Source organism: Lolium perenne, chromosome 7 (assembly GCF_019359855.2).
Source record: "Lolium perenne isolate Kyuss_39 chromosome 7, Kyuss_2.0, whole genome shotgun sequence".
NCBI classification, from domain to species: Eukaryota; Viridiplantae; Streptophyta; class Magnoliopsida; order Poales; family Poaceae; genus Lolium; species Lolium perenne.
The window spans coordinates 183,631,184-183,649,999 of NC_067250.2; positions in this window are offsets into that span (position 1 = coordinate 183,631,184).

Consider the following 18,816-nt stretch of genomic DNA (forward strand, 5'->3'; position numbering starts at 1 on the left):
ATAAATATAAAAACTTAACTATCAATAGGTACTTAGAAGAACCTCTTGAGAAATAGTTTGGATTACCTAAATTGATATTGGCAATTAGGACTATATAATTGCCCATTTTCAATCTCTGTTAACATTTAATAAACAAGGGTGTCACTACACATATGAAATATTTTAAAGCTCTTATATTTACAATAGTATGTTTGTAAACTCCAAAGGGATTCACACATTTAAAATCCTGCAAGGTATAAATAGGATTCAAATTTGAATTTTAAAAGCAGAATTCAAAACAGAAAAATAAGAAAGAAAACAGAAAACAAAATATAAGAAAGAAGCTTACCTGGACCTTACCTGTTCGGCCAAGCCCACCAACACAGCCCACCAGAAGCCAGGCCCAGTCCAGCAGCCGCAGCCCAACGCTAGCCCACGTACCCCTTCGGCAACAAAATAAAAGAACGAGCTCATCCTCATCCCTTCGTCTCGCAGGACGACAGCACGATGGCGTGCCCATCTTCCCCTCGTCGCTGGCGGTCTCTCCTGTCTCGACGACGTGACGAGGCACCCTCCTGGCACCGTATAAAGCCCCACGACGAACCCTCGCCCCAGTTCTTTTCCCTCTGCTCCAGAATTTCTTCCCAGACGGAAACCCTAGCCACCGGTCGATTCTCACCGGCGACGAATGGAGCATTCCCAGGCCCCGCCGTGAGCACCACTGTGACCGTCGTCCTCGACTTGGTCACCGTACGCCGGGAATCGAGCCAACACGCCTTCAATCGACCACGCCTGGCCATCTTCTCCGGCGCCGGTAATGGCTCAATCCGGCGATTTGGGCCAGCTCAGGCCTCGCCGACACGCCCGTCGGAACCGCGGTGAGCTCCTCTACCGAATGGCATGCTTGCCTTGCTTGATAACCCGCCGTAGCATCGCCGCGTCGTGGAACCGTGGCCGCCGCCGCTTTTCATGCTCGCCGGGATGTCTCAGGTGACCAATAAATGGGGGCGCCGCCACCTTTAGGTTTGCTATGGCGCCGCGCATCCAACCTGAGCCTCCACGCGGGCGCGGGAACGCCGTATCGCCGGCGTCGTCCTCGACTGGCCGCCGGCCAGAGCTCCAGCGCCACGTCCTGGATTTTGACTTCGGTCAAAGTTACGTGGCAGCTTACGTGGCCCAGGACCCACTAGTCAGTGCCTCTGTGGGTACATTAGCCGGGTAGATTTAGTTATTCCGTTAAATTCAAATTCCAGAAAAGATCTGCAACTTTGCAATAATTTAGAAAATTATTTATAGCTCAGAAAAATATAAATAAGATATCAAAATTCTTATAAAGAAAAACCCTATCCAATAAAAATATAAAATGAAATTTTATTTTTAATAAAAATTTAATTATTTAATACTTGTTATTTAAGCTTTTAATTTTAATTCCAAATTTAATTAAAATTCAATAATTAGTAAAAACTTCCAAAAGTAAATAAAAACCAGTAAATAAATAAAGAAAACATTTAGACTAATTTTCTTTTATTGTTATTTTGATAAATCTTTATCAGTGGAAATTTAAACCCTAATTAATAATTACCTTAATAACTTCAACTTTATTTTTATTCCCAAATTATTAATAACTTCAACTTTAAATTGAAGTTATTAATCATAGAACTATATGGTGATTAAGAAACCCTAGATCCATATGGTAGAAAACTAGGAACTCATCATTTCATGTATAATCCTAAAACCCTAATTCAATTATGCACAAAACCTAGTTCCATCACTACATGTGAAACTTAAATCGTTTTTAAACCTAAACCTAGGTTAGCACATGTGATCATGTACTTACTTCTGATCCACAAAACCATAACTAGCAATTAACTACTTGTTATGTCCACATAAAATGTAGGAGCTCTTTTATCAATCATTTATCATCCCATATATGCATCCCTATCCAACATGGTTGATCAAGTAGGGTTAACCAAATGCAAACCCTAGCTCATATCCTTAGAATTATCATCTATAAGTAACTTTAATTATCATCACACCATTGTGATGAATCCTAACAGCACCCATACCTACCATATTGCATTACATAACCCTGTTCCACTAAACCCTACTAGTGTGAGATACTTATGAACCATCCTATTTTGGAACCAACCATTCTCTACTTAGAGATCCAATGGCTAATACAAGCCAACCTCAACCTTAATTATAATACTTCTTATTACTTAAGAAGTATGTTCTTCAAAAGTTATTCTTTTAAAGTAAATAAAGAATCATCATCAACCCTGCTTATAAGAACCTATAAACCCTAGCTAGCAATCACCAGCCAGATGAATCAACCTTGATAGCAACCATGTATAAATATTTCCTTAAGGATGCCTAGGCTTAACTCAGCCTTACCAGCCCTAGGTATTGATGAATCCAACAATGTTGTGATCCATCTACTACTTACTCCAACAACCAATTAGAACCATAGAAAACCATAGAACCCCACACACCTAACTTATTATAATTGTTCTTTATTTAAGAACATGTTCTTCAAAAGTTATTCTTTTGAATTATATGATAAGTAATCATTAACCATACATCATAAGACTTAAAATTGACAACTGCTCTTTACTTATTATACCACTACTCTTTCTGGTTGTGTATGATTGTTCCTAGTCATTTTGCCACCTGCTTATAAATCTAAAACAACACAACCCTGAATAAGAACCTTGTTTGTGAATCACTCTAAAAGTGCAACACACCCTAAACCAATCATTATCATTCGCTAATCCTAAATCATCGGGGTTAGGACACGCTTAGAACGATTGCATCTCATACTTACGCATTACTGCATCCTTGCCAATCTTTTAAACATCGTCCTTACCGGACGATGATGCTATTTCAGAATTTGGAGTTACTACGTATCGAAGACCTTGTCTGCATAATCTTGCAGTCAAGAAAGGCAAGTTCATCACTTGCTCATGCCATTTGAGTATTTCTATCAAATTACTTGCAAAGTACTATGTTTATCACTATTGCATAAAAAACCAAAACCACTACTTTCATAACTATGAATATGACTAAGTGGTGGGCAATGGAACCATGGATTGTGTTGATATGGTGGAGGTTCCATTGCACGGGTTTATATCCATCTAGGATTAAACAACAAATGTCGCCAGTGATTCTTGTGCCGTAATATCCGTGTTAACCATAAGATGCAGGTGGGACGGAGTAGTCAAAAGTGTTTCCACCTCTCGTACATCAACGGATGCGCTTACCGTAGACACTTGACCCAGGTTGGGCAAGCGGTGGGGTGGGGATCCCATTCTAATTCCCCACGGTAAGTGGTCTATGATGGGTTGCAGCTACCGGCGAAGGAGTTTGGTTAACGAGTCCCAAACTGTTGTCGTGGTCGGGGTCCATCCTTAATTGGTATAAGAGGACCGACGAGGACCCAGGGTCGGGGTATGCAACAAAGGGTGGGTGTGCGAGGTAGCGGAGGAACATGATTGGCTAGACCTTATACCGGGCCTCACACCAAAGGAAGTGTGGACGAGAACTTAAGCTCGGTTGGCACCAAGGTTAAGATCTCTTATGGGTAAAGCAACACACCTCTGCAGAGTGTAAAGAACCGTGACCTGTCACTCTCTGTTCCGGGATATGGAACTGCGAACGCGGCCGGAAAGGAGCTCCATGAAGTTCTAGTAAACCGGTGAAGGCTGACGGACATAGTTCTTTTGAATAAAAGCAACCTTTTGAAGAAATGGTTATGAAAACTTGCATTGGTATTAGACTTTCTGGTCTAATATCGTAGCTAGTGCATTAAACACCTCTTTCCTATAATGAACTTGTTGAGTACGCTCGTACTCATCCCACTCTTAAATCCCCTGCTTAGATATGGAGGCATCGAAGGAGGATCTACAGTGCAACTCGAAGACCGAGGAGTCAACAACTACTTCAAGAGACAGGACCCTGTCAGAGGAGTCAGTTACACATCCAACAAGGAGAAAACCTAGTTTAGCCATAGAAGGGAACTAGCTTCCTATACCTAGCTCCTACTTAGCTAGAATCTATTCATAGCCTCTATAGCTAGTTAAATACTCTACAAGTAGAGTTCGTGATAAGATTAGACTACGAGTCGTTCTTCTGGAGTTTATTTGCAGTTTTACCTCATTGTAAAGTAGGAGGCTGTGATGATCTTATGTAACAGAGTCGATGTTGTAATTCTATAGACATACCTTGGACCCGCATATGTTTCTGTTGTACCACTCTGAGCGATATAATACTAGTGGAACGGTGTTTCACTGGTGTTATATCAGACTTGCATACTACACCATGCAGTGGTATGTCGGGTCACCACAGTTGGTATCAGAGCAAATGCTTTGACCTTAGGATTAAAACCCTTTAAAGGAGACCTATAGGATTGGTAGTGTCTATAGGAAGTTGTCCTAGGTAAACCAAATACTTCTTATGACTTGAGATGGATATTCACTTGAGAATAATCCTGACACACTTGAGTCAACATTCCTTATCTAGCTTACCAAGATAAAATAAAGTTAGTTAGATAATCCCAAACATGTAGTACACCATGAAGCCCTTAAACAATAGATGAGTAGACCCCAGTTGGTATACAATACATGGTAATCCAAAGAGATGATACAACCATAAGGAAGATATCCTATTGGAAGATGTGTACCAACACAAGTTATGGTTAAGTAAGAATTATTCAGACTTGTAATATGAGTAATATCAAGTAACAAAGATATGGGTATAAGAAAAATATCCTATTAGAAGGTGTATACCAAAACAAGTAATGGGAAAGTAAAATCTATCCAAACTTGTGAAATAGTTGATAGTAAGTGATAATTATGAGTTATATGAGGTAGTATAGACCATGATGAGTCAATCATGGGAGGTAAGGAAGAGAGATAGGAATAAAATATGTCTACTTACATGGTAGAAATAGTAAACACATATGATTCACTTGAGATTCATTATGTGATGGAATAGAACATCATAAACATTTAGGAGGAGTACAATAAGAAGCCGGACAATAGTGCAAGAACTGTGTTCCAAAAATATGGGAAGTGTGCCAAGCACATCATGACCATATGCTTATGGTAGAAAAGCTTAGAAGTGTAGGAACTATATCCTAATAAATATGTATTCAGAGTAACCATCTTAGAACTAGTGGTATCATACAAAATAGTCCTCAATAAAACTTATATATGGTATCATACTTTGTAAGTACTTCCAAACAAAACTAGGTTAACTTCCACTATTCCAGACCACTTTGTGTCAAGTTTATCTCAATGCAATTGGGCAATTGAGGTAAATGTTGAGACAAATAGTAGAACCCTATATATTCGTACTAAGTATCACGATATAAACCTATATTATGTGGTGTTATATACTACACATCAGAGCCTGATGTTTAGAGATGTCTTACTCAACTATTATATTCAGGCTTATGATGGTGTGTATTATATGCACAAAGCTGAATCTTCTTGGATTTCATTGGATTTTCATTGATTGACTAGATCCATACATGAAGTTGGACTTTGATATGCAAGTGCATGTTGCAATATCAAGTTCTTACTTGATGCTTTAGATCTAGAGGGTAATGGTAAACGTGTGAGGAAGCGACGAATTCTGGAAGATTCCGAAGACAATATGAAGGTTCACCAGTTAAAGGAAACAAAGTTGTGGGAAGCAACCACAATATTCAGAAGGAAGTACCAATCAAAACTCATGCCTTACCTCAACAGAGAAGTACTTTGGTACATAAGAAGCATGAAGGTGAAAAATCTGGTGATTATGGTGAAGCTGAAGCAGATCCATAATCCACATAGAAGAGGGAATGCATGGGAAATCACTTAGGATACTATAATCATAGTGTCAGCTAGTGGTTTTGTAGCAACAATAAACCCTGAAGAAAGGAAGATGACCTATGAACCCATAGCAGACATAAGAAGACCATAGTCGATATCAGAAGACCACAATTGGTATAATATCAATACTGCGAGATAGAGTAGAAGATGTCTCGTCCAGTTGATTAGAACCTATAATAGAATCCATTTTTTTTTGATATCAAATAGCCACAGTTGGTATAATAACCACAGCTGGTATCAGTTGGTATTACAAATAGTCCACGATTTAATTAGTTGTAACAAAAGTTTGTGAACAAATAAAAATCTTGTCAGCCAAATAGCTAGATTTATAAACATTTAGTCGAAGGATTCACATTGGATGTCCACAATTGAGTGGATGCACCACAGATATTCTTCACAAGATCTAGAAGAGTACAAACCATAAACTAGACCCAGACCAATATTCTAACCATAAGTCCAATGGTTGGAAGAAAAGGAGTTGAAGACCATAAGAAAACTCTAAGGGGTAGAGTAAAATATTGAGTTGGATGTATAATGACTCAATACTTTGAGTAAGATAGAGAAGAAGGTCCGAACTGAGAGGAAGTTCGATCTTATTTTCATAAGATTGTTGAACACTACTTTCAGAAGTATGTCAGACCAGGAGCCGAGGTTCATACCTCGAGGAAGTAAGAAGTGGACTATAAATTGAGAAAGTGAGTAGTATTTACTCAGAAGTACGAAAGCTCAAGTAAGTTAAGCATAAAGAAGTTGGACGAAGAAAACACCATAGACCAAATACAGCTCAAGAAGGCCAAAGACTGAAGTAGATTGACCCTACCAATACCAAAGACTAATAGAATGATTCCTTTCATGGAACCTAAATAATCCAAAATAGTTATAGGTATTAACTATAAACCATGATTGGATGGACTAAATTAGCCTAATCCATTCTTAGGAAAATAAACCATCACGACCATTCCATGTTTAGTACCTTACCAAGTACCCTTATTGCAGTTTTGGTAGTAAGGGAAAAACAAAGACCTATTTTATCAAATAGGAGAATGTTATCCAATTAGTCCTCAATTAAGACTGTCAGAACAAGAAGAAGTCCCAATCATTGAATATTCAATGAGAAAGGAAACAAGCTTATAATATTGGAGGAAATCATGGAAGTAAAGAAAGTAATAGTTGTTTGATGTTAAACACTAATGGATTCCAGGAAGAATCTAGACAAGGGATATATTCAATTATATCCAGTGAGATCACCAAGGAGTTTGAGAAAAGATGTAGTCTGCACAAGTCAGATCCACACTCCGAAACGTGAGAGAGATCAAACTTCGAGGACGAAGTTTAGTTTAAGGGGTAGAGACTGTAATATCCCAGGTAATGGGGTTACAAAAAATAGAGGAATCAGATGTGTGCATTGCATTCATGCATAGAAAATCTGGGGAATTTTCGCGTTTTAAAGTAAAACAGTCCACGATGGCGAAGTTTCACTTGACCTTGGTGGAATTGAAGTAGCTCATCAAGTCAAGCGCTATAAACCTCAATGTGACTTTGTTAAAACATTGTTTTGGGTACAGATGATTTGATCTAAGGGGTTAGATCAAATGGAACCAATAATCAACACAACAACACTCTACTTAATGATAAATTGTTTGATCTAATAAAAGATTATAATATGGTAATCCTTACCATAACATATGAACATACATCTATTTGGAAATCAAGTAACAATAATTGGGAAACCATTCTTCACTTATCTTTTCCATGTCTTAAACTAATCCATGATCCTACCATGAACCTCATGGTATTTATTTTTACTTCATTCTTGGAAACATGACAAGGAGATCAACTCTAGAAAAATATATTCTTCTCTATTCCAAATAGTTACATCAAACCTAAAGAGGTGAGAGTTCTATTATAATTATTAGAGAAGCAATAACAAACCTTGAGCTAAAACTTGGATATACATCCAAGTATTCAAATCATCATCTTCAAGGGGAACCCTAGAGTATTATTCAAGTCCTTCCCAAATGAGAGAGAGACCAATCATACTAGTTCTAGCTTTACCTATTTAAGAATCAATGCTAAACTTTGAACTAAAGTATTAGGTAAACCATTCCACCTTGAAGTGGTGAGATCACCGAATACCAAATGGAATAAGACTATATCCATGACTTAGTGAAATAAGGAGTGGAATAAACCAACTAAGATAGACAATTGAATCTTTGGCTCAGCAACCTAAATAAATATTAGGAGTACACCATAAACCCTAGAATAACCAATCTTAAATGAGAAAGCTCAACCCATGGTGTTATACTCAAGATAATTAAGACAACCATAACCATGCCCATTCAAGAAACTATAAAAGAAAGTATATATTTACTTGATCAAGACAACACTTGATCTTGAGAGTGAGAAACCTAATTCTTGAGAGATAACTTTGGAAGCCAAACCTTTGATCATTACAAATTGGGTAATGATCATATACTCTAAGAATTGGGAGTAGAAGCCATTGAGAATAGTGGACCAAGATAATGCCATAATCATGAGTTGGAGAAATAGAAGGATAAGCCAGAAGTTAAACCCTATATGATAAATAGATATAATTCACCACATGAAATTATAGGGAGATCACTAGTAAGTAACCCTAGACCTATATCTCAACCCTAACTTAAAAATCACTTGGTGATCATAAGTAGAATCCTACCACATTTATATTCTACCTATTCCTCCATTAAAGAACATAAGAAAACCTTAGAGTCAAACTCTATACTTTGTATGGTGAGAAGCCATCCATCCATACGACCAAAGTTAACTATAAAAAGAACCACAATCACTTTAGTTACTTTAATAATAGATTAAGGATATAAAACAAGCCTATAGGAATAAGATAGAATCACTTCTCAGATCCTTAACAACTAAATGAGAACAATAATAATTAAAGTAAGTAACCACCTTATTTTGGTTAGGGGAGATTAAACCCTAGCAAATACAAGATAGTATCATCTCAATTCTACAACCTAGCATTATATCTCAACCCTAGTCTGTGCATCACATGGGGATTGCTAGTATAAACCTAAAACCATGCTTAAGCTCAGATATGAGCAAGGGAACTATTTAACCAACTCTGAAATGAAACAAGATAGCAAATTAACATATCTCACAAGCCATGCCTATGTGGGTGCAACTAACTAGTGTTTTTATATAAATAGAAGTCTCATGAGAGAAATGAGATCCACCTTAACCATATTAAACTAAGGGTTTAAAAGATGATAATAATACTTTAAAATAACCTTAAACAATTCTCCAAAGCAAAAACCACCATGAGCACATGAAATAATGTTATGAAATCATATGCTCAAATTAGAAACTTGATATTAAGCTATGCCTTGTAAATTGTTTAATACAATGTAACAAAAGATAAATATAAAAACTTAACTATCAATAGGTACTTAGAAGAACCTCTTGAGAAATAGTTTGGATTACCTAAATTGATATTGGCAATTAGGACTATATAATTGCCCATTTTCAATCTCTGTTAACATTTAATAAACAAGGGTGTCACTACACATATGAAATATTTTAAAGCTCTTATATTTACAATAGTATGTTTGTAAACTCCAAAGGGATTCACACATTTAAAATCCTGCAAGGTATAAATAGGATTCAAATTTGAATTTTAAAAGCAGAATTCAAAACAGAAAAATAAGAAAGAAAACAGAAAACAAAATATAAGAAAGAAGCTTACCTGGACCTTACCTGTTCGGCCAAGCCCACCAACACAGCCCACCAGAAGCCAGGCCCAGTCCAGCAGCCGCAGCCCAACGCTAGCCCACGTACCCCTTCGGCAACAAAATAAAAGAACGAGCTCATCCTCATCCCTTCGTCTCGCAGGACGACAGCACGACGGCGTGCCCATCTTCCCCTCGTCGCTGGCGGTCTCTCCTGTCTCGACGACGTGACGAGGCACCCTCCTGGCACCGTATAAAGCCCCACGACGAACCCTCGCCCCAGTTCTTTTCCCTCTGCTCCAGAATTTCTTCCCAGACGGAAACCCTAGCCACCGGTCGATTCTCACCGGCGACGAATGGAGCATTCCCAGGCCCCGCCGTGAGCACCACTGTGACCGTCGTCCTCGACTTGGTCACCGTACGCCGGGAATCGAGCCAACACGCCTTCAATCGACCACGCCTGGCCATCTTCTCCGGCGCCGGTAATGGCTCAATCCGGCGATTTGGGCCAGCTCAGGCCTCGCCGACACGCCCGTCGGAACCGCGGTGAGCTCCTCTACCGAATGGCATGCTTGCCTTGCTTGATAACCCGCCGTAGCGTCGCCGCGTCGTGGAACCGTGGCCGCCGCCGCTTTTCATGCTCGCCGGGATGTCTCCGGTGACCAATAAATGGGGGCGCCGCCACCTTTAGGTTTGCTATGGCGCCGCGCATCCAACCTGAGCCTCCACGCGAGCGCGGGAACGCCGTATCGCCGGCGTCGTCCTCGACTGGCCGCCGGCCAGAGCTCCAGCGCCACGTCCTGGATTTTGACTTCGGTCAAAGTTACGTGGCAGCTTACGTGGCCCAGGACCCACTAGTCAGTGCCTCTGTGGGTACATTAGCCGGGTAGATTTAGTTATTCCGTTAAATTCAAATTCCAGAAAAGATCTGCAACTTTGCAATAATTTAGAAAATTATTTATAGCTCAGAAAAATATAAATAAGATATCAAAATTCTTATAAAGAAAAACCCTATCCAATAAAAATATAAAATGAAATTTTTATTTTTAATAAAAATTTAATTATTTAATACTTGTTATTTAAGCTTTTAATTTTAATTCCAAATTTAATTAAAATTCAATAATTAGTAAAAACTTCCAAAAGTAAATAAAAACCAGTAAATAAATAAAGAAAACATTTAGACTAATTTTCTTTTATTGTTATTTTGATAAATCTTTATCAGTGGAAATTTAAACCCTAATTAATAATTACCTTAATAACTTCAACTTTATTTTTATTCCCAAATTATTAATAACTTCAACTTTAAATTGAAGTTATTAATCATAGAACTATATGGTGATTAAGAAACCCTAGATCCATATGGTAGAAAACTAGGAACTCATCATTTCATGTATAATCCTAAAACCCTAATTCAATTATGCACAAAACCTAGTTCCATCACTACATGTGAAACTTAAATCGTTTTTAAACCTAAACCTAGGTTAGCACATGTGATCATGTACTTACTTCTGATCCACAAAACCATAACTAGCAATTAACTACTTGTTATGTCCACATAAAATGTAGGAGCTCTTTTATCAATCATTTATCATCCCATATATGCATCCCTATCCAACATGGTTGATCAAGTAGGGTTAACCAAATGCAAACCCTAGCTCATATCCTTAGAATTATCATCTATAAGTAACTTTAATTATCATCACACCATTGTGATGAATCCTAACAGCACCCATACCTACCATATTGCATTACATAACCCTGTTCCACTAAACCCTACTAGTGTGAGATACTTATGAACCATCCTATTTTGGAACCAACCATTCTCTACTTAGAGATCCAATGGCTAATACAAGCCAACCTCAACCTTAATTATAATACTTCTTATTACTTAAGAAGTATGTTCTTCAAAAGTTATTCTTTTAAAGTAAATAAAGAATCATCATCAACCCTGCTTATAAGAACCTATAAACCCTAGCTAGCAATCACCAGCCAGATGAATCAACCTTGATAGCAACCATGTATAAATATTACCTTAAGGATGCCTAGGCTTAACTCAGCCTTACCAGCCCTAGGTATTGATGAATCCAACAATGTTGTGATCCATCTACTACTTACTCCAACAACCAATTAGAACCATAGAAAACCATAGAACCCCACACACCTAACTTATTATAATTGTTCTTTATTTAAGAACATGTTCTTCAAAAGTTATTCTTTTGAATTATATGATAAGTAATCATTAACCATACATCATAAGACTTAAAATTGACAACTGCTCTTTACTTATTATACCACTACTCTTTCTGGTTGTGTATGATTGTTACTGTTCATTTTGCCACCTGCTTATAAATCTAAAACAACACAACCCTGAATAAGAACCTTGTTTGTGAATCACTCTAAAAGTGCAACACACCCTAAACCAATCATTATCATTCGCTAATCCTAAATCATCGGGGTTAGGACACGCTTAGAACGATTGCATCTCATACTTACGCATTACTGCATCCTTGCCAATCTTTTAAACATCGTCCTTACCGGACGATGATGCTATTTCAGAATTTGGAGTTACTACGTATCGAAGACCTTGTCTGCATAATCTTGCAGTCAAGAAAGGCAAGTTCATCACTTGCTCATGCCATTTGAGTATTTCTATCAAATTACTTGCAAAGTACTATGTTTATCACTATTGCATAAAAAACCAAAACCACTACTTTCATAACTATGAATATGACTAAGTGGTGGGCAATGGAACCATGGATTGTGTTGATATGGTGGAGGTTCCATTGCACGGGTTTATATCCATCTAGGATTAAACAACAAATGTCGCCAGTGATTCTTGTGCCGTAATATCCGTGTTAACCATAAGATCTGGAGTGGGACGGAGTAGTCAAAAGTGTTTCCACCTCTCGTACATCAACGGATGCGCTTACCGTAGACACTTGACCCAGGTTGGGCAAGCGGTGGGGTGGGGATCCCATTCTAATTCCCCACGGTAAGTGGTCTATGATGGGTTGCAGCTACCGGCGAAGGAGTTTGGTTAACGAGTCCCAAACTGTTGTCGTGGTCGGGGTCCATCCTTAATTGGTATAAGAGGACCGACGAGGACCCAGGGTCGGGGTATGCAACAAAGGGTGGGTGTGCGAGGTAGCGGAGGAACATGATTGGCTAGACCTTATACCGGGCCTCACACCAAAGGAAGTGTGGACGAGAACTTAAGCTCGGTTGGCACCAAGGTTAAGATCTCTTATGGGTAAAGCAACACACCTCTGCAGAGTGTAAAGAACCGTGACCTGTCACTCTCTGTTCCGGGATATGGAACTGCGAACGCGGCCGGAAAGGAGCTCCATGAAGTTCTAGTAAACCGGTGAAGGCTGACGGACATAGTTCTTTTGAATAAAAGCAACCTTTTGAAGAAATGGTTATGAAAACTTGCATTGGTATTAGACTTTCTGGTCTAATATCGTAGCTAGTGCATTAAACACCTCTTTCCTATAATGAACTTGTTGAGTACGCTCGTACTCATCCCACTCTTAAATCCCCTGCTTAGATATGGAGGCATCGAAGGAGGATCTACAGTGCAACTCGAAGACCGAGGAGTCAACAACTACTTCAAGAGACAGGACCCTGTCAGAGGAGTCAGTTACACATCCAACAAGGAGAAAACCTAGTTTAGCCATAGAAGGGAACTAGCTTCCTATACCTAGCTCCTACTTAGCTAGAATCTATTCATAGCCTCTATAGCTAGTTAAATACTCTACAAGTAGAGTTCGTGATAAGATTAGACTACGAGTCGTTCTTCTGGAGTTTATTTGCAGTTTTACCTCATTGTAAAGTAGGAGGCTGTGATGATCTTATGTAACAGAGTCGATGTTGTAATTCTATAGACATACCTTGGACCCGCATATGTTTCTGTTGTACCACTCTGAGCGATATAATACTAGTGGAACGGTGTTTCACTGGTGTTATATCAGACTTGCATACTACACCATGCAGTGGTATGTCGGGTCACCACACATTGGAAGTAGTGAGACACGCGGCCAGCGCGACCTTCTGGTGCGCACGCGCCGCATCCGAATTCTTCTCCTGCTCCACCGCCTGCTGTCCCCTCCGCTCTGCCGTCGATAGCTTGCGCCGTAGGTAGTCTTGCTCCCACCTTTCGTCAGTCCAGCCTTTCGGCTTCTTCCTCGCCACCGGTGCCTTCTGCGGCTTCACGAAAGGTGCCTTTGGCCCTTTCGCCGCTGCCTCCTTGCCCGACGGCTTGCTGGACTCTTTCGTGGCCACTTTTTTGGGGCCTGTCGGCGACGCCATGGATGTGAGAGGGTAGCGGCGGCGGGAGGGAGAGAGTAACGACGACGGGAGAGAGAGGCGGTGAAATCTTCTGGGAGGGCAGAAATGTGCGGCTAGAGGGCGGATTGTGGTGGGAGAGGCGCGATGTGGCGGGAGGGGGTAAAAATTTTATGTGCCAATGACGTGTCGAGCCCACCACTCCCCGCCTCGTTTCTCGTTGTGCCCGGCGCGCCCGAAGCGTCCCCTCTGCACCGGGGACTGGCTCGGAGCGCCGGACACGGTATTGGGCTACGCCGGATGGAAGGACGCTTTGGGGCGCGCGACTGGAAACGAAAAATTATCCGGCGCGCCCCAAAAACCTTTGAGAGACGCGGTTGGAGATGCTCTAAGTAATATACTAAAGGGTAACAAACTTCTTTTTTTTCTCAGAGTTTCTAGTATTGTGGTGTTAATTGCAATGTAGAACCTCTCTCCATTTCATATTACTTGTCGCTGATTTAGATGTATCTAGACAGTTTTTTGTACATAGATATATCCGAATCCGCCACAACTAATATGTAATGGCGTAAATACTAAATGATGCATAAAATGCACGCCTAGAAGATTTCTTGATCCCTCGATCTTACAAGGGTTTTAAGATGCACACATGTTTCGAAGTGGATGTAAAAAAGCATGGGTTTCGTTAAGGTGAATTCTACATTATGTCGAGGTCTAATATGACAACATGATCCACAAGTTTTCACGAAAGGATTCGCTTAAAGGTGAAATCGTTCCTTGAACGAAACATCCTGGGAGATAGACTACTAGTTGATTTTGGTCGATATTAAGATTATATAAACAAACGGAGTATCATGATAAAAAAAAATAGCAGCAGCAACAACAACAACAACAAATCCTTTATTTCCAAACAAGTTGAGGTAGGCTAGAGGTGAAATCCATAAGATCTCGTAATCAACTCATGGTTCTGGCACATGGATAGCAAGTTTCCACACGGCTCTTTTCATGGCTAGTTCTTTGGTGATACTCCGGTCCTTCAGATCTCTCTTTACGGACTTCTCCCATGTGAAGTGTGGTTTACCCCGTCCTCTGTTGACATTATCAGCACATTTTAGCTGTCCACTATGAACTGGAGCTTCTAGAGACCCGCGCTGAATATGCCCAAACCATCTTAGACGATGTTGGAAAAACTTCTCTGCAATCGGTGCTACCCAACTCTATCTCGTATATCATCATTTCATACTCGGTCCTTCCTCGTGTGGTCACACATCCATCTCAACATGCGCATCTCCGCCACACCTAACTGTTAAACATGTCGCCTTTTAGTCGATCAACACTCAGCGCCATACAACATTGCGGGTCGAATCGCCGTCCTATAGAACTTACCTTTTAGTTTTTGTGGCACTTTTTTATCACAACGAATGCCAGAAGCTTGGCGTCACTTCATCCATCCGGTTTTGATCCGGTGGTTCACATCTTCATGAATATCTCCATTCTTGTGCAGGATAAAATCCATTTCAAAACCTCTGATAAAATCCTCTAATTATTACCACCCGAAATACCTCATTAGTCTTGCGAAGAAAAAATGTTTTAAGCACGTGTAATACATGTATGAGTTTGATCCGGTACATGTATGTATGAGAGTTACTAATTAACAGTTGGCCTTAATAGGTGTCAAGTTCCGATCTATACATCCCATTTGTACTAGCATGAATCTAAACGTTTAAAGCAGTCGGTTCTTAGTGATGATTTATATATAACTATTTCTAAGTCTTCCGGTGAATAGCGTAGTCATGTACACCCCAAGTATATAGTTTGCAAAGCTTCTCAACCCGACAAAAAATATTGAAAAATAATCAAATGCATTATTACCCACAATACATGTATATTTTAAAAGTGAGAAATATCTCGAAGGCACAACTATTTGTGCTAATGTTAGATGACTCCATGGGATTGCGTTCGAGTCCAATATGAGAACAAGATCAGTCTCCAAATATCAGTTACCATATATAGCTCAAACCCGGGAATTCAATTCGGCTCCCGGGTGATGTGGGGTGGCCTTCGGACACCTCCACACCAAGACCAACAAATCCCCCAAGTGGACCGATGACGCGAGCCCGAGTCAAAGCGCTACATGATAAGGTGAACTCACTCCTCACTACCCTTGATCTTGATACCCCATTGGATGGACTGCTACCTCAGGCCGATATGCTTTGTGTTATCAGATATGAACCTCGAGAGAAGGACGTCGCAGCAGACCCGAAGATGGACAAGGAAGGAGGAGGAGGAGAAGAGTGGCCGCCGAAGGACGCCCCTCAGGGCCGGCACTGCCGGCCTGCTCACCCCGGCACTGCCGGCCTCAAGCCCCCGGCACTGCCGGCCTGCTCACCCCGGCACTGCCGGCCCTTCCAGCTGAAGACGCGACCAGCAGCACTGCTGGCCTCGAACCAGCGGCACTGCCGGCCCCACCGGCACTGCCGGCCAATCATCACCGGCACTGCCGGCCAAGCCCCTGTTGACTTCATCTCAACCGTTGATTTCGCATCTATGGACTAGGGTAATTTATGTAGTGCCGATTTTACCCCTGTACGAATCTGGACCTATAAGTACCTCACCCCTTCCCCCAGATTAGGGTTAGACTTGTTTTGAACTCAAACCTACCTTTGAGCTTAGTCTCCCTTGGGTATCATCCCTCTGTAATCAAGGCACCTTGGTTGTTGACTTTGATCTTGTTGAGTGAGATTCTAGTACAAGTTACTCTCTCTCCCTCACCAAGCTCTTCCTCTCCAACCCCAATCTCTCTCCGGGAATTCTGCCACGTGCCTCTTCCTCGGAGATTCTATTGGCGTGGTCCATCGAGCCACGGAGGTAAGCATCGGGTGTATCGGGTTGGTGTGCGTGCGTGAGTCTCGGAGTTCCTCGTGTTCGTCGTGTTCTTCGCGCTCTCCCACCTCTTCCCTTGGATTTCGGGGTCAAGCTGCGAGATCGGGCCACACACGGGGTCTTAGACCTCATCATATGGTATCAGCAGCTCTTGGTTACCGCAGATCTGACCCTCCACCCACCCGATTTCGTTTCTAGAAAATTTCCCAAAAAAAAATAGCCCCAAATTGTCTCTTGACCGATCTGTGATTTGGTTGCGTTTTGAGTGGTTTTGATCCATGGATTTCGTGCCCCTCTGGTTGATCTACGTTTTCCCCACTTTCTAGACCTCAATTCCATCGATTTCTGACGTTTTGGTCGAATTTGGGCCGCTTTTCGCGAAGAACAGCTCGAGCTGTTCGTCAGGGACCGGCACTGCCGCCCCCATCAGGCCGGCACTGCCGCCCAGGCCGGCACTGCCGCCGCATCCAGGCCGGCACTGCCGCCCAGGCCGCTGCTTGCCGCCCGATTCAGGCCGGCACGCCGCGAGAGACCAGCCAAGCTCGCCCAGCCACATTTCGACCACGTCTTCACCTTTGTGTTTGCTTGTTCTGGTTTGAGTGCCTTGTGTGTAAATCTAACCCGCAGCTACGACGCAAGCGACGACACTCTCGGCACCCCGACTTGCAAACGTACTCTTGATCCTTCCACCATATTGCAAGTTGCGTGATCATCACCGCCTACGACACATCTAGGTATAACTTGCAACTCCTCGTTCCTTTTGCGATCCAACCCTCCCGAGCATTGCTTGTTTAGTGTTGCGAGACATTGCACGTGGCCCCGCATTGTGAGGTGTGTGTGTCGTGTTGAGTAAAGCATCCAAGCAAACACTCGTGTGGCAAGATAGCAAAAGCGAGGCTAACGCTAACATAGTGTGTGAAAAAGCCCCAAACACATAAAAAGAGTGCGAGTAGCACCATACATCCATACATCCATACACCCATACATACAAAAGTGTCCAAGTGCCACCAAAGATACAAACGAGTGCAAGTGCCACCATATACAAAAGAGAAAAAGCTTTTAAGCAAAAGAGAGATACGAGAAGAGAGGCCGCGTGTAAATCTTGGTGTCTCCTCGTTGCAACCAAAGCTTTGGCTCTCCTTGTGTTAGTGTGACACCGGGCACCACCTTGTTGGTTGGTTTTTGTGCTTTTCCGCCCATTCCTTGGTTGCACTAACCCCGTTTATCTCGTGTGTGCGTTCCACCTCTTTCGTGTTTTCGTGATCACCATTTGGACACTTAATTTTTGGACCTCACCCACTTTTAACAACATACTCGATCTTGAATTTGTCTTTTGGCTTTCCACAACACTCGCCTAACACCATATTTGCTAGCTTTTGCGTGTGGTTTTGCGTGTGTCCCCGATACACTTGATCTTGCTTTCGGCTTGGTTGATTGCTTCAATACTATCTTACCTTGGTAAGAGTGCGAGGTAGTCTCCTTCCACTAACATACACAACATAGTTCTTGTCTTTCCATCATGGATAGGAACGGAGATACCTCAAGGGATGATGAAGTCCTTCGCAACACCGAGAGGTTGGTGACTCAACACAACCTATGGACGCATCGACAAGAGTTCAAGGAGCAACTAGCCCTCTTCGAGACGCGCATCGATGAGCAATACGATGAGGTGGCTCACAACTTCTCCGCCGTGAACCAAGACTTGGCTCTTCTTCGTGAAGCTACGGACAACTTGAATGGCCAAATGGCGGCTAATGATGCAAACATGGAGCGGCGCATGGATAGCCTCGAGCGCGCCATCACCAACTTGGGTCGCCATCGCCGACACCGCTCTACTTCCTCTTCATCAAGCTCGCCACAAGATTACTACTCTCATGGTGGCCTTTCGTCCTCAAGCTCTTCCTCAAGGCATGAAGACCATCATCGACCTCATCTCCCACATGCTCGTCATGAAGACTCTCGCTCCAACTCTAGGCGTGGAGAAATATATCGCCATGCTCGTCCACATGAGCGTCCTCCACAAGGCCAAGTCCTTCAACAAGATCGTCACCAAGCGGATCGCCATGCCCACCATGGGC